The 17890-nt window shown below is 45.2% G+C and overlaps 1 protein-coding gene across 3 annotated transcripts in view; it reads left to right on the top strand.

The window, feature by feature from the left end:
• The window catches only part of LOC144767648 (B-cell receptor CD22-like), a 442866-nt gene that overhangs the window by 388319 nt on the left and 36657 nt on the right, over nt 1-17890 (top strand). The window lies entirely within an intron of this gene.

The following is a 17890-nucleotide window of genomic DNA, read 5'->3' as shown; positions in this document are numbered from 1 at the left end:
CCACAACAGGCAAGAGAGGAACCGTACACTCTACGTGTCAAGCCGCCACCTAAGGTCAACATCAACAAAGCAGAGGCACGTGGCTGCCAAATCTCTCCGGACATCCAACACTCCTAGCAAGTCACCAACACCTATCATCATGAGTCTCTACATGGCTGGCAACCACCATCACCCCAGCCATCAGCACCTGCGCCAATCAACACCACTGCCAGTGACCGGCAGTGTGGACTGGCCAGAGGTTCAAGAAGTTCGAGTAAGGCGTGGTCCGCGACCAAGGAACCAACGAACTTCGACACCCTCAAGAACCAGAAGTATAACCATTAACAGGAGAAGGTCGTGGCGACTGGTCCAGTCACACAGTGGGAAAGAAGACAGTGTCCTAGAGCCAGGACAAGACCAGAAGGAAACGGGCGGAGTGCACGCCGCTCGGAGAAACCTAGTCAGGAGGACAAGAGCAGCGAGATGGCCGGACAGCGTCGCGAAAAGGAAAACGGAAAAGAAGGGCACGACGCCATGAAGGAAAGAGAAGAAGAAAGGAGTCACGTGGCACGAAGCCATCCAGAATAACAACATCCGGAAAGGTGAGGAGAGGTGTGACAAGTCTACACACCCACCAGAAGAAGAGGTGACACACACCACAACACTGTGTACAGTGACCCACATGTCCAGGAGAAAATTGATGGCACTAGAAACAGAACAGGGATCTATTTACAAGTTCCCCGAACAACCCGTCGACTGCAGGAATGAACAGGCTGGACCATTGGCAACACCCACCTTTGGGATTGAGCGTAAGCCTGGATGCGTAGAGCGCTCAGACGTCTGGCAGAAGGAGAACTGACCACTCCACACCCGCCCGTTGACATCAAAGGGGCAAAGGCCTCAGGGACACCGGTGGCAGAGGGTCCCGACACGAGAGATGGATCCGTCGCCGTCTACCCTGCACGTCCCAGGAAGAAGAGGAACTTGTGCGCAAAGGAAAGAGTCAACAGCCACCCTCCAGGCGGAGCGACGGATGCATGGTAGTAATCTCATCGCCTCCTCCATTCACACCGGCTTGTGGAGTTGGAGCAACGCTGCAGAGAACACCCTGCCCAGCGGAAACCTCAAGAAGAGGGCCTCCGGGACATCTCGTGGCAGGAGAATACCCGCGAGAGGGGCGTCCCAGTGAGAGGGGTGTCTTTCAACCTCTCCCTCCTTTGCAATGTGAAGCTAAGCTGCCTACAGTGAAGAAACCCGAAAGACTAGTAAAAGACAACCTCCATCAAATCTACTATCTGGTCATCCTGTTCGGTGTCACCCCAAAAGCAAGATCTCAATGGACTGAAGAACACACTTCCATAGCGCAAGTCCAGAAGAGCACGCCCACCGAGGACCAGGACGTCGACCCCAAGAGTACGAACGTTTCAGCTGAAAGTTTCCACCGTCGTCATCTAGCAAGCAGCTGAAGAGACTTCTTCTAAAGTTATGAGATTGCATATTTTTGTAGTTTTCCTCCCACAGGTTCGGACTTTATTTTGTTTCAACTTTCATTAAAGTTGGGGAGGAATGTAGTGTCCTGCTGGACACGGTCTAGTTGTTTGGAGGATGTAACCCACACTCTAACCCACCCACCACTGGTGTCACGAGTCACGTGACCCTGGTAATAAAGGGGGCCGGGCGCTCGTGCTCGAGGCCAGTTTAGTAACCCACTACCCTGTGTCCGTGTCTCCATGAGCGCTGTAATGCGGGCCTAGGGCCCAACACCACACAAGGGACAACAAACCTCACCCAGCGTCTAATTCCACAACCTCTGGGATAGACAAAGCTCAGAAAAACATTGCTCGACCTTCAACTTGTCATTCATTTACACTACACATAGTGGGAAATCCCGGTGCATTTAAGGTTTTAGAGCTGTAACCCAACCAGGGGACTTAGACACACTTGTCCAGTTTGAGACAATCGATAATAACGTCCCTGCTTAAACTAGCCTTGGGATTAGCCAAACCACTAGCCCATAGTAACAGTGGGGGCAATTTACCCTTGGCAGAGACTTACTGATGGCTTAGCTCATCGTGCATGATAAAATCGAAGCTAGAGGGAGGGAGATGGAAAAGTAGCCTGCACATGCCAATTTCTCTGTTTGGATGATGATGGGGTCTGGGGGTATTATAGCGTCACCTCTTTCTAAAGAAGCACACTCGAAATTCAATATGTTCAGGAGGGGAGAAATAGCACCTCACCCTACAGACCGAGGTAGATTAAGTACTGCTTCGGCCAAGGCTTTGAGCAGGTGGTCTGCAGTTGCCAAGAACCAGCGGAGTCAAACATTACCTCTAAATAGCTAAAGTTGAGCATGCTGCCAAGAGATTGACACCTTACCATTAATTTGGATACGGTGTTCCTTCCTGGGCCACATGCCATAATATGTATCTTCCCAAAGCTTGTATCCAAACATTGTGATGATCGAAAATCGTGCCCCAGATGAGTTGCACAGCCTTGTACACATTTGAGAAATATATTCACTCGTACTCCATAGTGTTAACCAAGTTCATCCAATTTTATTTCCCATTTTCAATCCATTTTCATCCGTCACGTCAAAGAAATGAAGTTCAAAGTTTTCAGCATTTTAGTTGCTCAGGAATTGCCCATCCGGGCCTATTCGCAGGCATGTAAACAAACTCAATTTTTCCAATACATTTGAATAATCCAATGCATTTCGATCTGATTTCGACCTTCCTCAGGGTTATCTAAAATGATTAAAAAATGATCATCAGCCCCACTCATTTTTAAACAGTAATAATACACAATAACTCATCAAGAACCGAAAATAAGTGGCACTATGGTTATTTTTATATGGGGGAAGTCTTACGGTGGAGGTAAATCATTGGGAAGGTTCAGAGGGAAGGTGAACTTGGGATGTATGGTAATAAATGGGAACTAATTGTTTGGTTCTAATGAATGATCACAGAGTTGGTTTGTATTTAAATACAGGAGGCATGATTTGGACATTACATTTGGGGCTGATCATGATAGATTTAAAAAGTTACTATTTATCAGAACCTGTTTTTTAACCCTGTTCAATAAAAAACCAGACTTAATCCCAAAATATTCAGATATGTTTTCGACTGCACATAGCGCTCTATCGGGGTCGGTAGTGATTATAGTTACGTCATTAGCATAAGCCAGTATCTTAGTATCCCAACCCTGCAGACTGGCAGGGATAATTTCATTGGAGGCTTCCAGTCATCTGAGGAGTGGGTCTAAATATAGTGCAAACAGCAAGGGAGAGGAGGGACACCTCTGCCTTGTTTATCTTTCAATTGAGAATGGCTTTGACTCTTACCCCATTATTCGCACTCTGGCAGTCGGTTTGATGTACATAGCCCGTTCTCCCTTGGTGAAAGATGTCCCAAGGCCATTAGCCTCCAAGTTCTTCCAAAGATAACTCCATGACACACTGTCAAAAGCCTTCCCACCGGTTCCACCTCAGGTAGCAATCACAGACTTTTTCATGAATAAAGATGAAGGGGGAGTCAAACTTTCGAAGAGCCCATTAGAGAAACCGACCTAGAGAAAAATAAGCATACTTTACACAAGGAACAGAAATCTACCTCAGTATATATTGAAAAGAATCAGGCGAGAACTGCAGTAGCAGACATTGGATGCCCTTTGCCCTGTGATTCTGCTCAGTTGAACCTCCAATCTGTTTTAGCCAGGGGCTTCACTGTTTCAAGTGAAGGGCTGCCTGCGGCCGATGTCATATCTGATGGGACAGATACATGTTTCTCACTCACGGAGGACTCACACTCAGGTGACTCTAGCTCTGGCAATAGCAAAATGGAGGATAGCTGGTCGACCTCAGGTTCCAGCACACTGGAAGCACCCAAGACCACTCTTTAGCAATAAAAATATCAGAGGAGCACATAGGGTTCTAAGGATCACACTGATCATCAAAAAAACAGGAGGAGACGCACTACCTGCACCGGGCTAAAGTGGGATTATTCTCACACCAGGATGCTGGGATCAGCAGAGGTGGCACCTGCCCAATCGTAAAATCCTCAATATGGCCATTAGGCTGGAGAGACAATCAATACAAACCCTGCTCTGAGCGCGATTCTAGAGTCGATTAAGAAACATCGTGCAGAGACAAGGACGGATGGTAAAAAAGTTAGGCAAGCTACTAAAAACCTGGAAGGTGTGGTGCGGAAAGTAGGGAAGGTCTGTGTTGAGACCGGCTGGTGACTCAATAACATGGAAGAGAGAACAACTGCTGTGGAGACCATACTGACTGCTGTGAGAGAGCAGACAAGAGCTCACGATTAACCAACATCATGTGGAAGCTGGGGGATCTGTAAATTTGCAAGTCCTTTATGCTTCTAATAATTTATTCCTTTTAACTCTGCGAAATTGTGTGTTTCCTGATGAGTAGTGTAGTTTCTAACTGCTGGATCAACTAGAGATTATGGAGCCAAATTATTTTGGTACATATTGATGTGATCAAATATCGGGCTTCAGGTAATTATTGGAATTGGCTCCAACAATTGTATCCCAAGTTGTGATATGATGTGGTATAATATTGAGTGGTATGAAACAATGGAATCTTGAGATGCTTTGAATGGGTGTTGTGTAGTTGCGGGATTAGGTAAATGTGTGAACATTATTTTCTCAGACATGGTGTGAGATGTAGTGGTACATTATTATATTATACTCTACTAGGTCATGTGAAATTGTGTTGAGTGAAGTGGTATTCGGTGATGTGGTATGAAGTTGGAGTGACATTTTTTGGTATGATCAGATGTGTTCTCTCACTGGATAGTGTAGAACAGAATGGAATTTCTTTTTGCAACAGTTCATTAAAACCAGCACAATTAATACTACTTTTTAGGTACCATTTCACACGCAATAAAAGGAATACAAAAGTGAAGATAAAATGCTTTGTTTATGTAAAACAGGAACAGGCAAAAAATGTCATTTTGAAGCTAATACATACTATATTAAAATCTTATTGTAACTATTCTTTAGTCTTATTATATCTTTTCTCAATAATTAATTAGAAACCAGTGAGAACTTTACTAAATTTACAATTCAGCTCAGTATCCTCCGGGTTTAGACAAGTAATAATTGGTCTGCCTACGTATTCCTATTCCTCTTGAACTAAAGAGGGGTTATAATAGTTCTCATCTTGCTTGATTTAAGTGTGGACAGATACACATCTAATGGATAAGATCTTCTTTCGGTGCCTTACAAAGCATACAGACAATTCCCTCATTTGCAAGCCAGGGTGATTTCTCTGCTAGTGACTGGAATAATTCCAACCTTAAATTCAAACATTTGTATTTGGTGAACCTTGAATGGGTGGATCCAAAATAAGGTGCAGGTTTCAGAAAGTTATAGATGCTGATCAATATCCAGGCATGACATAGCTTAGCCAATGTTAGTTTGTCCTCTAGCAATGACTTTTTCCGCATACATGTATTCATTGTTTTTTAAATACTGCGTACGTTAAAAGGCATCACCCGAGAGCTAGCAATTATTGACCACTCATTTTTGTTACTAGATATTTCATTTGAGTATAGCAGTCTGAAGCAACACCTGACTGTCCGGCAATAGTTTGCTTTGTGAGGCTGAATTCCAAATGGATCTAGTAACCACTGGTAAAAGGTAGGAACACACTACGCAAGGTAAAACAACCTCCTAATCATAAAATACTGGTAGAGGTATCAGGCAGGATGCATAAATACATTACGCATAAGGTAATTACCAACATAAACGCAAATCACCAATCACCTTGCGCAAGAATCACATTAGGTACTGCCCCCAGGCCAACCGGCCTTCCATGGGGCTCAAATGCTCTCTGTTCAAATAGTCAGGGCGCGCTGCCTAGGCAGCGAAGCAAAGGTGCGCAAGAGTCTGGGCCTAAACGTGGCAGCTGCCCACTAAGTTCTGGGCAGCTGTGGCAGGGAGCATGGGCACCTGTAGACACAACTTGGGGGCACTGGCAACTCGGTGCCTTCTGGGCCTCCACCGGGGCTTTCTAACAGATGTGGCTAAAAATGTTACAGCTGTCCTCTCCCTCGTGGGGCAGCTGGAAGCACCACCTAACAAACACTGGCACCAATGTGCCTCTCTGTCCCTCTCCGGGTCTACAGAAATACTTACCCCCAAACATGGCAGCTGACTGCTCTCTTTTGTGGTGCAGCTGTGGTGAATTTAGCCCGGGCACCACTGTACCTTTGGAGCCCCACTCCGGGACTCCCAACTTCCAACAGGAAAATGCGGCAAAAATGCTCCCAAGGCCCTGCCGCTGCCCACTGTCCAGCGGGGCAGCGGGAAGGAGAAATGAGCACCAGGTCACGGGGCCTGGCACCAAAAATGTGCCCCCACACACCGCCAAACCAACTCACACGGAGCTCCACTCACCGGATTGTTGCGGGGACTCCCCTTCCGGCGCTGCTCCTGGTGCGTGTGCTGCTCGTGGAAGCCCTCCTCAGCGGGGCTTCTCTGGCGATGACGCTGAGGCAGCGGAAGGGCACCGTCAGTGAGCCTTGGCCGGTCCCACCTCTCCTCAGCTGTGGGGACACCTTCTGATCGGCAGGCACGTCGCGGAGCACCCCTTACTTCCCCAGGGGTGCAGGCACGGCAACACGGAGGCGGGGTGGGCTCCGGCCGGACTCAGGCTTTCCTTCTCGGCATCCGCGGGGCTCTTCACCAGCACGGGAGCCCCGCCGGTCCACACGCCCACTTCATGCTGGTTTCTGGTCAGGCCCCACCCACAACTCAGCGAGGGCTGCTGGACTTCCTGTTTCTTCCAGGTTACCGCGGGGAGCGTAGCGGTGACTTCTTTGGGCCACAGCGCTTCCTTTGAAGCCCCTGGGCTGGCGGCGGTGTTGCGGCACAATACGGGGTAGGCTCCCGTTTCAATACCGCTAGGGGTTAAAAATCGGCACAAAGTCCCTGGTGAGGTGGGCACCCACTAGGGATATCAAAAGCGCAAAGTCCCCAGCGGGGTGGGCAACCGCTAGGGGGATAACCACTGTACACAATGCGGGGTGGGCTCCCGCTCGTTTTTTCAGTAGAGAGATGCAGGGTGGGCACCTGCTTGAGGACGACAAAGCCCAATCCAGCAGGGCAGAGACCGAGCGCTCACCAGGGCACAAATTCAGCGCTCTGTCCAGGGAAAACAAAGCTCTCCTTTTCCCCACTGCAGAAAATAAAGCGCTCCCAGGCGCTTAAAGTCCCAAATCCAGGGAAAATCTATTTTTAGAAGGAAGGGGGGGGGGCAAAGGCTGGACCCAGGGGCCACCTCACAGGGCCCTCCAGCTGGGAGGCAGTCCCCAGTGGTGGTTCCTCCTGGCACCCAGCAGCAGCAGCAGGCCCCCCTCAAGTCAGGAACCAGAGAACAACATACATGGGGGTCACAGCCCCTTCTTATACACACATTTCCTTTGTCACCAACTATAGGGCAAGGGGAGAACCAGTTACAATTGGTTCTGGAGCACTTTTATTTTGCTCAGCCCCTCTCCCTTTTCACAGGACAGGCTAGGGACGTCAGACGCACCACAGGAAGTGGTGCCAGCATTTTGTAGGGAATGCACAGCCCTACTCAGGTCCCAGGTGCAACTCCACCCTCCCATCTACATGCAGGTTTCCCTATTCACCACCGAGCAGACCCATCCTGTCTCCTAAAAGTGGCACTTCTCCACTGTACACAATAAATCTGCACACACCATTGTGCAGCATTTATTCTCACTAGTTCGCACATACCAAACTCGCCCCTGCACTCCTGTCACACCAGGAATTACCATGGACACATATATCCCCCATGCATTTCTATGGGAGGGCAGGCCAATCTCACCACACGCACTCACTCAGATTGGGCACGCACTTTACACTGGGACACAGTGCCAAAGTGTGCAGAAGCCAAAAAAACAACTAACAGGTCACATTTAAAAGCAAAAGGTTTAGGGGTGAACCTGCCAGAAGGGCCAAGTTCAACAGAACCCCCTTCCAGCCAAAACGCAGGGCTGACCCATCACCACTGTGATGGGCTTCCCTGCTTTGGGCGATAGAACACGGACATGGGCCCGCAACTGCAGGGACACCCTCCTGTTCTACGCCACGGTGAACCCATGTGGTTCCTTCTGAAAAAGCTGTCTGGAGCAACAGGGCTACCCCACTGGTACTCCCAAGCTGTCCGCGGCCCAGACCAGGTCCTAGGCCATCCAGATGCCACTGGTCCTTGCCCATTCGCGGAGTGGGGGGTAGTAACCCCTGGCACATAGTAGCCATTCTCCACTCTTCTCCTCATCAGGACAGTTCTAGACTGCCACTGATCCTCCAGCCTAGGGTCTGCAACCTCAGGCAGGCCAAGAGTCACGGGTGAGGCTCTCCTCCCCTACCTTTCTATCTAGGGTTCCGCACTCTCCTCCTCGGAGAGGTACCCATAGAACACCACTTTCCCACCAGTTCAGGACTTCTCTCTCATAACTGGTCTCCCAACCTAGGGTTTAACCCCTCAGTTTGCGCCGGGGTCAGAGGCGAGGAGGAGGACTCCCTCCCTCTGCACCCCCTTCCAGAGTTCTGCACCCTCTCAACTGGAGTGGTACCCCTGGAAGATGAATCTGTCAGGACATTGGTTACAGACGTCCTTCCCTCCAGGCTAGGCAGATCCTGAACCTGGCTTCCCACCCTTCGGTCTAAACCCTTTGGCAGAGTACTTGCCTGGCACTCCAGGACTTCTGGGGGGACACACACCATCCCCCAAGTGTAACACATGATTCATATGCTGCGTGACCATCTGTCTGGCGCAGATCTCCCGTCCCCTGTCCACCTGACAGTGCAAGAAGACCCCCCAGAACAGAAGTGGTATCACCATGGTCACTCCAAGGGGACTCAGCCCAACTGGGTGGTCCCTGACCCACTGGTTGCCAGACACTAAAACCACTAGAGCTCTATTTACAGATGCTCCAGGTCCTCTAGACACTAGGAGATCCTCCTCAAATGGACTAACAGGATAGCCTAGGCCCCCAACCTGGTGTTCCCTGAAGAAACAATCCAGGTTCTGAGACTGGGTTTCGGGTGCCTGGGAACACTCAGTCCCACACTCACTCCTACTCCACTGAGATAGGACGTGAGCCCCTACACCCCTCTCGCTACACTGGAACCTAGCTGGGCTACTCTGAACCTCTTCCACCACTCTGGGCTGGAAGATACCTGAACCACTACTTTTGGGATCACTCCAGAATGCCTCTGCAGAACCTCTGGCACTTTCCTAGCTGTCTGCTTCTTTTGCAAGGTACCCATGGATTAGCAAACCCACACTCCAACAGGTGTTGGCGCAACCCCTCAATACAGCAACTGAGCAGCTGCTCTTTGATAACCAGGTTCAACAGTCCTTCATAATCCTGTTCCACATTAACCCTTATCCAATCAACCAGTGCATCATTACATTCATCCGCAAACTCCCCCCAAGACTGGTGAGACAGTTTCCTACTGCCCCTGAACTCCAACCTGGACTCCTCTTCTCGGGAACAAGGTACCATACTCTGGGAACTGGGAATGGGACTTCATGCACTGGACTCTAAATTGCTGCCACCACTGGACCCCACCCTCACTGGGGAATCCAAAAAACCATAACTGTGCTCAGGGGGTAATGAACCCTCTAGAGCTAATTTCTCTCTGGCGAAGGCCCTCTCAGCCTCCGCCATCTTCTCCTGCGCTAGAACCCTCTCAGTCTCTAGCTTCTGCTCTTCGAGGCCCAACGCCTTAAGACTCAACTCCTGAGCCCATAATGCCTTTTTCTCCTCTAAGGCTAACCTCCTATGCTCCAACTCCAATTTCTGAGCTTCCATATGCTCATAGATCTCCTTCTGGAGTTTCTCTAAAGCCAGCTGATACTCCCTTTCTTCCCTCCTATCTACCCACTCCTCTGGGGACAGGGAAAGGAATGAGGTGCTGCCCCGACACTTGACCCAGCAAGGGACTGCTATCTATGGGGTCCTCACTATCTACTGGCGCCCATGTCCTGTCATTTTCTCTCTCCTCATCAGACTCTTCAGTGCTCCCCTCTGACCCACCACCCTCTCGGCGTACGGCCCGGGCCCTTTCCTCCTCACTGCGCTCACGCTCCCAGACAACCTTTTGCCATTGGATTAGGTTATCCCTAAGCTTGGACTGAGTGTCTGACCCACTCACGGCTATGTCTCTTCACAGAACTCTACCAACTCATACATACTGTATCTAAACATACCACAGAAATTGAAAGCAGACTCCATCTTGGCAGGATGCTCAGAGACGCGTGCAACACAGGGGACCTAACTGTCTGAGCTGAAGCAAGAGTACACAATCTAAAAATGACACTCTTAGGAGAAACAATAAAATAAAACCCCAAAAAGATAATTCCCAAACATGTGAATATCTAAATGCAGAGTTTGTAGTGCAACCAGTTGCCGCTGTAGTATTGGGCAAACACAAGTCTAAATCCTTCCGCTGCCACCAATGTTAGAAATGGGATCTCTGGTTGGCTAAAACTTGCGCCAAAGTCAGGCAGAGACCACCACTCTAGTCATGGCAAGGGAGTTACACACCAGGATAACCTGTTCACCCACTTGGTAGCTTGACACAAGCAGTCAGGCTTATCCCGGAGGCAATGTGTAAAGCGTTTGCACAACACACACACACAGCAGCAACACACTAGGCACATCACAAAAGGAACTCCACACAAGGATATATATAAAAATAGCCTTGCCTAATTTCTCTTTACCTTTTTTTTTTAAATTAATTTTGAGCAGAATGCCTACTACAATTGCACCACTGGCTAGTGTGGTGTTTTCTATCATACATTTGGTAATAAGCTTTCCCTCAGGATGTGATCTGATTTGATGTGTCCTGGTTTGATGTATGACATGCATTGTGTGGTATAGTGCAGTGGGAAGAGTTCTAGTGTGGTGTGTAGTCTGTTATGGTACCAAGAGACGTAGTGTGCCCCGTAGCAGAGTTAAATCATGCAAAATTATGAGATGTTGAATAGTATGTTCAGTCATTATGCTGTTTGGAATTTTAGGTTGCTTGGATTGTGAGCTATGGTAAGTTGTGAAGTGATGTTAGGTTGTGATGAAAAAGTGTGGCGTATTGTGGTGGGATAAATGGTTGCATGCTTTGTTAAGGTAAGTTAAGGTAATTTTTTTATTGTTTTGTTTGTTAAAACTGTAATAATTTTACATCGATCAAAGTTTTTTCACTCAGCAGTTTAAAATCATTTCAGCATTAGCAGTGTAAAAATTAGCATGCAGTGTTTAAAAAACAGCAAGTGTAAATTAATTCTGTTTTAAAATCAAACTAGGCTGCTTGTCTGGCTTGTGTAAAACATTGATCTTACTTCCTTGTTTTGCTAGCTATGAATGTTAAAAAATATAAATAACATGCATTTGTGGTAAAACTGTGCATTTCCAATACCAGACTGATTGTTTACATTGTGTGGGGCTATAATTTAAACATGTATAAGTCTCTAAATCTCTTTACTAACAAATTGTCCGGTCAAAGGCGCTAAAGAGAGTCCAATGCATGGGCTCAGGCAATAAATGATAGTCGACTGTACAGTCTCCTTCTCCTTACAGTGGTGATTTTACAAATAAAGGTGGAAGTTCTTCCCCACTGAGATAATCTCTTGAAGAGGCCTCTGCTTTCTCAACTTGCTTGTGAGCACAGAGAAACTTTATCAGTTTGCAGTTTATTTGGGGTCGAATGGATCTAGTCCTCTAATGACAGCAGTTCTACAGGATCTCATTCCTTTGTCCATAAAGGCTCTCCTTAAGAAAGTGACTTGTGCTGGTTGTAATTTCTTACAGTGACATATAAGATGAATGAAATATTTTTTTTAACTGCCTAAGAGATGTTACACCTGTAGATCAGTGTGTTTCCAGTGTGGCGCGTCTGCCAGTGAAGGGTACTTTGCGAACAACAGTGCCATTAATTGTCTTTTTATGTGGACAGAAAATGTAGAATGTAGGTAGGCTGCTGGTTTGTGGACTTTGTAGGTATTGATCACTGTCCATGAGTGAGATCTTTGGGTAAAAATGCTCTTATCCAATAGCAACGAATGACATTTTGCAGCTTTATTTATTGCTAGCTTAAATGTTGGAAAAGGCATGTTTTTTTTCCAGAGATCAAAAGTGCTGTTCGTTTTAGGTGCGTTATACAGAAATTGATTAACCGGCGATTTCTTATCATTTTCAAGTCCTGACCATAGTCCCTCGTTAAGGCTATATTTCTCCAGGTTTTGTTGTGTCTGGTACCAAACCTTTATAGACGTATAAAGTCTGCCCAATGATTCATTCATTAACCCAAATTCGAAACACATTTGCGCTGGCGAGGCAGTCGTGGAAGTTGAAAAACCTATTTGTAGATGCTTGTTATTAGGTTATTAAGGAGCACAGAATCGTTCCCATACATAGCAGCACTAGTGTAAGTTAAGGTTGGCAGAGATTCGGCGGCTATTACCGAGAGCAACGGCCTTAGTGATGGTCCCCCCAGTATCTTTGACAACGACCTGTAGGCAAATGTTAACTCCTTCAGCGCGGCGCGATTTTTCGCACTGTGCTGAAGGTTCTATTGAGCAGGCGGGGCCATGACGGAACGATTCCGTCATAAGCACAGCCCCACTGGCGCTCATGACAAACCAGCTGCGTCATGAACACTGAAGGGGTTAAAGCATCTGCTCACCGTGTCATGTAGTTTTTCTGCCCACGATGCTTTGTTATAAATGTGTAAATGGTATGCTCTCATTTGTTGATGTGTAATATTTTGAACACCAGAAATGCGGATTGATGTGTGGTGTACTTAGATCCAGTGTGGAGTGGCAAGTTCTATTATGTTGCAGACTGGTATGTTTAGTTGCCAGTTTACTAAGTGTGGATGCTGAGCTCGTGAGGTATGAACTAAATCTTTTTGTTACAATTTGTGAGACACACAAGAGGTAATTGGATGCATATTTGCAATTTGTCTAACCACTGGCAATTGCTTGTGTAGCATCCCAACTCATTGTTCTCTAGCTCATCATGCCACCTCAGTTTGGACTAAGGCAAATGCAAATCATCCTTGATCCTGCTTCACATGTGAAGAGTTCAGCTTGAAATGTTAGGCCAGGTCCTCCCTGTACCAGAACTCAAGCAACCCAGGCCAAGCTAGTTATGGCCTCATCAGCCGGGTAAATAATGGTTTCAGAAACACAGGAATCACGTAATTCACATTTGGGCATAGTCATGCCACTTAAGGCAGTACATAAAAAACACAAAATATGGTGCGAGTATTGCTTACCATTTGTTTAACCCCTGGTAATATTTTGGGGGGATAACAGGGTTACCACCTCAGCCATTTTTTACTAGCCTGGCTAGTGCTTTCTATGGAGGCCAGCAAATGCCTCCCCTGCAGGGGCCTGTGGTCGACTTCATGGCCATAGGTTGAAATCCCGGCAGGTCCACTCAGCCTTTCATCCATCAGAGGTCGATAAAATGAGTACCATTGAGTTGGGCAACAAGAAACATCTGTCATTCAGCGCCAAGATACCTCCGGGTGAACATGCGTTTTGCAAATACATGTGTTATGTTATGTTATGTAGTGAGAACACAGGTAGCAGCCACCTTAGGGTGGAGATCAGATGATGAAAGAAAAAACCTCATACAGAAGTATTCCAGATACTTCCTGCAGTTTCTAGGTCTCATTTAGTATTTGAAGTCAATGCAGTCACTCATGGCCCCAGAATCTCTCAAATTGAAACAGACTGTCTTACAGCATTTGTCACAGACGCACTACCTGAAATATTCAAGGGAGATTCTATTTAGTATGTGGGCATACTTTGGAGAGCTTCTTTTTGGGTAACAGAATGCAAGAGGATAAATCAGAGAAAGAGAAGAGGGAAAAGACAGGAAAAAGGAACTATAGGATGTGGAAGTGAATAGAGGTCCACAGGGACCTTAAAACACGGGTATAAATGGGATGCAAGAGTCATTTAGTTGCTGAATAAGTAAACCTAAAACAAAATTACATGGTGAACACTGGATGCTGATATTTCATAGTGCTTACGAAACCGGAAAGCAGTGCTAATGTAGATGTAACAAGAGGCTGGACTTCAAGTGAAGAGGTCACAGATCCTTCATATTTGGTGTGACCTTGAAAATCAACGACACGGATAGCTGCTTTCAGTGCTCTGAAATATATAATGGTGACTAAGGCATTATACACATTACTAATTCTATAGAACATGGTTATATTTTGCCGGGCAGTAACTCGTCTGTCTGTTCACTACCTTCCGGAATCTGAAAATGATGTTCATCCTTGTCATAGGGTCACTCAAAGCAAAAACAAGCAGGGCTATTTACACAGGTAACATACACCTATGGGTAATTTTTATGTTTAAATTTACTCTTATACATTTGAGTAACCTTACTTATTTTGGCTCTCCACCATTAGCAAGCTAAGTTACTCAAAAGTGTGGACGTACATGTCCCCACCCACTGAACTAAGAGGTAGGAGGTAGAGGACAATTTACGAGGTGTAAGTTATTACTGCCAAGAAGGAGCAGTAGTCATTCCAACACTACACATGGCAATCTATTGATACTGCAACAACCTACCATAGAAAATAATGGAGGCAGAAACTTAAAATATAACCCAATAGAAAATAAAATAAAATTAAATTCATTTAGTTAGACTTTTTAAATAAATATGTATTTATTGGTAAAAATTCAATTAAACATAATTTAAAAGTACATATTTTATGATACCACATTTCAATAACTTTTTTTAAATTTCAATATAAATGTAACTTTTGTATTTTAAAAAAATATTCAAACTATTTTAATGTATTATATAAATACATGTTTGTAATTTTTTATATATAATAAACAAGTATAAACATTTAACTTCCAGTGGGTTTTTAAAAAAAGAAATCCAGAAAATATTCATTTAACTTAATACATCTAAATTAACTAAATATGTATTACAATTAAGTTAATTAGGTTTTTCAAGTTTAATAATCGCTTTAGTTTTCTCTATACTATACCACAGGGAGATCCCTTCCCTAGTGACGTAGATCTCCTGTGGTAAAGTAAAGGGAAAAGTAATCAAGTTTATTAAACATGAAATAACTATTTTTATTTCAAATGTTAATGTAAATCAATGTGTTTACTTTAAATGTAAAACAAATAAAAACAGGTACAGCACTATTAGCATGATTTCACTTTGAAAATGCAATTACTTCAATCAATGACATTCAAGTTGTCAAACGTTTAAATATAAAAAATAGCCACTTAAATCAAAAATATTTGTATATTATTAAAGTGATATAATGAATTAATTGAAAGTAATTTGACAATATTTCGTAATAAGTTATGTTACAATATAATTAAATTTAAAAAGGTTCTTCAAATATATTACAATTATATGGCATTTATGTTTTACATGGATAAATTACTAATATGTTTTTATACAGACATTTCAAATGTATTTATATTTTTTTAAATAGTTTAAATAATGTAATGTAACATTAATTTCTATGGCCATTAGTTTTAAGTCCCTACCTCTGTTGATTTCTCCCTAAGGGTGTTGCAGTACTAGTTGTTGACAATATGTTATATTGTGCTTGCTTTTCCTTTGAGATGGAGCCCAGTTGTGAATTCTGGGACTTGGGCCCAAGCCTACAAGGTGTTAACCATGTGTGCCTGAACAGAATTCAGTGCACCATCACTTCAGTTAGGAGTATAGGTTATTGTAGCCCCACACAACCCCACTGAGCATACCTGCTGGTGTGGTGTCCATACTTTCTAGGTTACTAACAGTCCAGTAAAGAATTCAGGGACACCATGGTAATTGGAACCCAGTAACATTCTTTAGGATAGCACACTAAAGCACTGAACTAAGGAAAGACACTGTATGTGTATAGAAGTGTTTTAATTCACCAGTCATTTCCTGTTGCTTAGTACAATCTTAATAACCATATTGAGTATAATTAAAACAGCACATAGACATGTTCTAGCAGTAAGACTAAAATTACCGATTCTAACATATTTAAAATGTTCCACGCAGCCTAACACCTTAAATACTTTTTCTATGTGCAATACTATGAGAGCATGGGATAGCTAACTTGTTTCTAGAGTTTCTTGGGGCCCAGTGCACTGTATACACGGTCACAGCAGATCAGCTCTGGTTATCAGACTTGAGGTCAGAGACAGCATTCACTCTGAAGGAAGACACACATCAGCTGGGTTTAGCTACTTTTCTCTCTGCATCGACTCACAGCATAAGAGTGGAAGTTGTGATAATCTGGTGTGAAAGTCTCTCTACATTTTCAGTCAATATATTGGGTTTTTATGGTTGACCACTGACTTAGCCTAAATGGAGGACTATTGATTAACCAGACATAACAAGTATGAACCATGATCAAAATACGTCAACTCAGAATACATTTATTTTACTCATCCACTATCAGACCATTAAATGTAGATAGCATGGAGCTTGCACAGACTTGTGTCACCCTATGTGTTAGCTAAGTCATTGTTTATATGAACTGACACTTTTACAAGTTTTGAGAAAGATAATGACACGCTAAATGTGGATCAAAAGCAGACAGGCTAACTTAACAAACTCAAAATCGAGTCTGTCCGAGGGAGTTTACGACAGTTCATTCAATACTGTTTTGGGTCCTTTTGGCTTTAGTAACTTTACAAATGCAGTTTGTGAATAGAAAGAGACTTAGGGGTCGATTAGGATCGCGGACGGACTTGCGTCCGTCCGCGACCCCAGAGCAGGAGGGAACCTCCGCATGGCATGCGGAGTTCCCTCCTGTGCAATTAGGATGTGACCGCAAGGGTTGCGGTCACATCCTCTATTTTTAACATTGCGGCGGGTGGAGCTTCAAGCTGCACCCGCCGCAATGTTAAAAATGCACGCATTGCATTTGCATGCAGTAAGAGGCAGGCACCGCGCGGTGCCTGCCGCTTTCTGCATGCAAATGCAGGGGGGTACCATAGGTACCCCCCATGTGCACCCCCCCTTCACCTAGGGGGCCCGCAACGGGCCCCCGCAGTGAAGTTCCGTATGTTTTTCCACGGCGGAAAACCCGCCGCGGAAAAGCATACTTTACAGGCCATCCTAATATGGTGGACGGTGTCTGACAGACACCATCACCATATTAGAGCTTTTCCGCCGCGGTTGTAAGCCAGCCGCGGCGGAAAAGCTGCGGACGGAAACCAGGACCCACCAGCCATCCTAATGTGGCGGTGGGTCTTTGGTCAGTCCGCTGAGGTTTTTCCGCATCCTCTGGGCCGGCGGTGCCTTCCGCCGGCCCCGAGGATGCGGAAAAACCGCGATCCTAATGACCCCCTTACTCTTTTTTGGGTTGGTCTTTGTCCCTTCATAAACACCCCCATAACCCATCCTTACTCCTCCCTAAACCCCATCTGTTTTGTAGTAAGTTTGTACACATTTTCAACCACCCCTTGGGACCTTATTACATTACTACTAAATATGAAATGTATATGTATGAGGATCTCCCCATAGAAAAGATAGAAGAGGTTGCAGTGGAGATTTACACTCATACGTTTGCGAATATAATTTTGTAATACTTTAGTAGTATGATTGTAGTACTACTAAAGTACTACAAAATGCAGTTTGGCAATAGGGCCCAGTGTTTCCTACCCACCATAGCACAAATCTCATTGCAAAATTCCTCTGTGATGTCCAGACAGAAGATGCGGTAACATAGCAAAAAGACACTGAACTGAAAAGGAATGGTTCTGGAGTCTTGAAAAAGCAGGTTGATCTAGGGAGAGCCTGCTCCACCTGGGAAAAAAGGTAAATACATGATTGGGAAGGGCTACAGTAATAACACTCCAAAAGGAATTATCTCCAGACTCACC

This window comes from Lissotriton helveticus, chromosome 7, assembly GCF_964261635.1.
Source record: "Lissotriton helveticus chromosome 7, aLisHel1.1, whole genome shotgun sequence".
Classification (NCBI taxonomy): domain Eukaryota; kingdom Metazoa; phylum Chordata; class Amphibia; order Caudata; family Salamandridae; genus Lissotriton; species Lissotriton helveticus.
The sequence above is the reverse complement of the archived record's forward strand: the minus strand, read 5'-3'. Positions and strand labels throughout refer to the sequence as shown.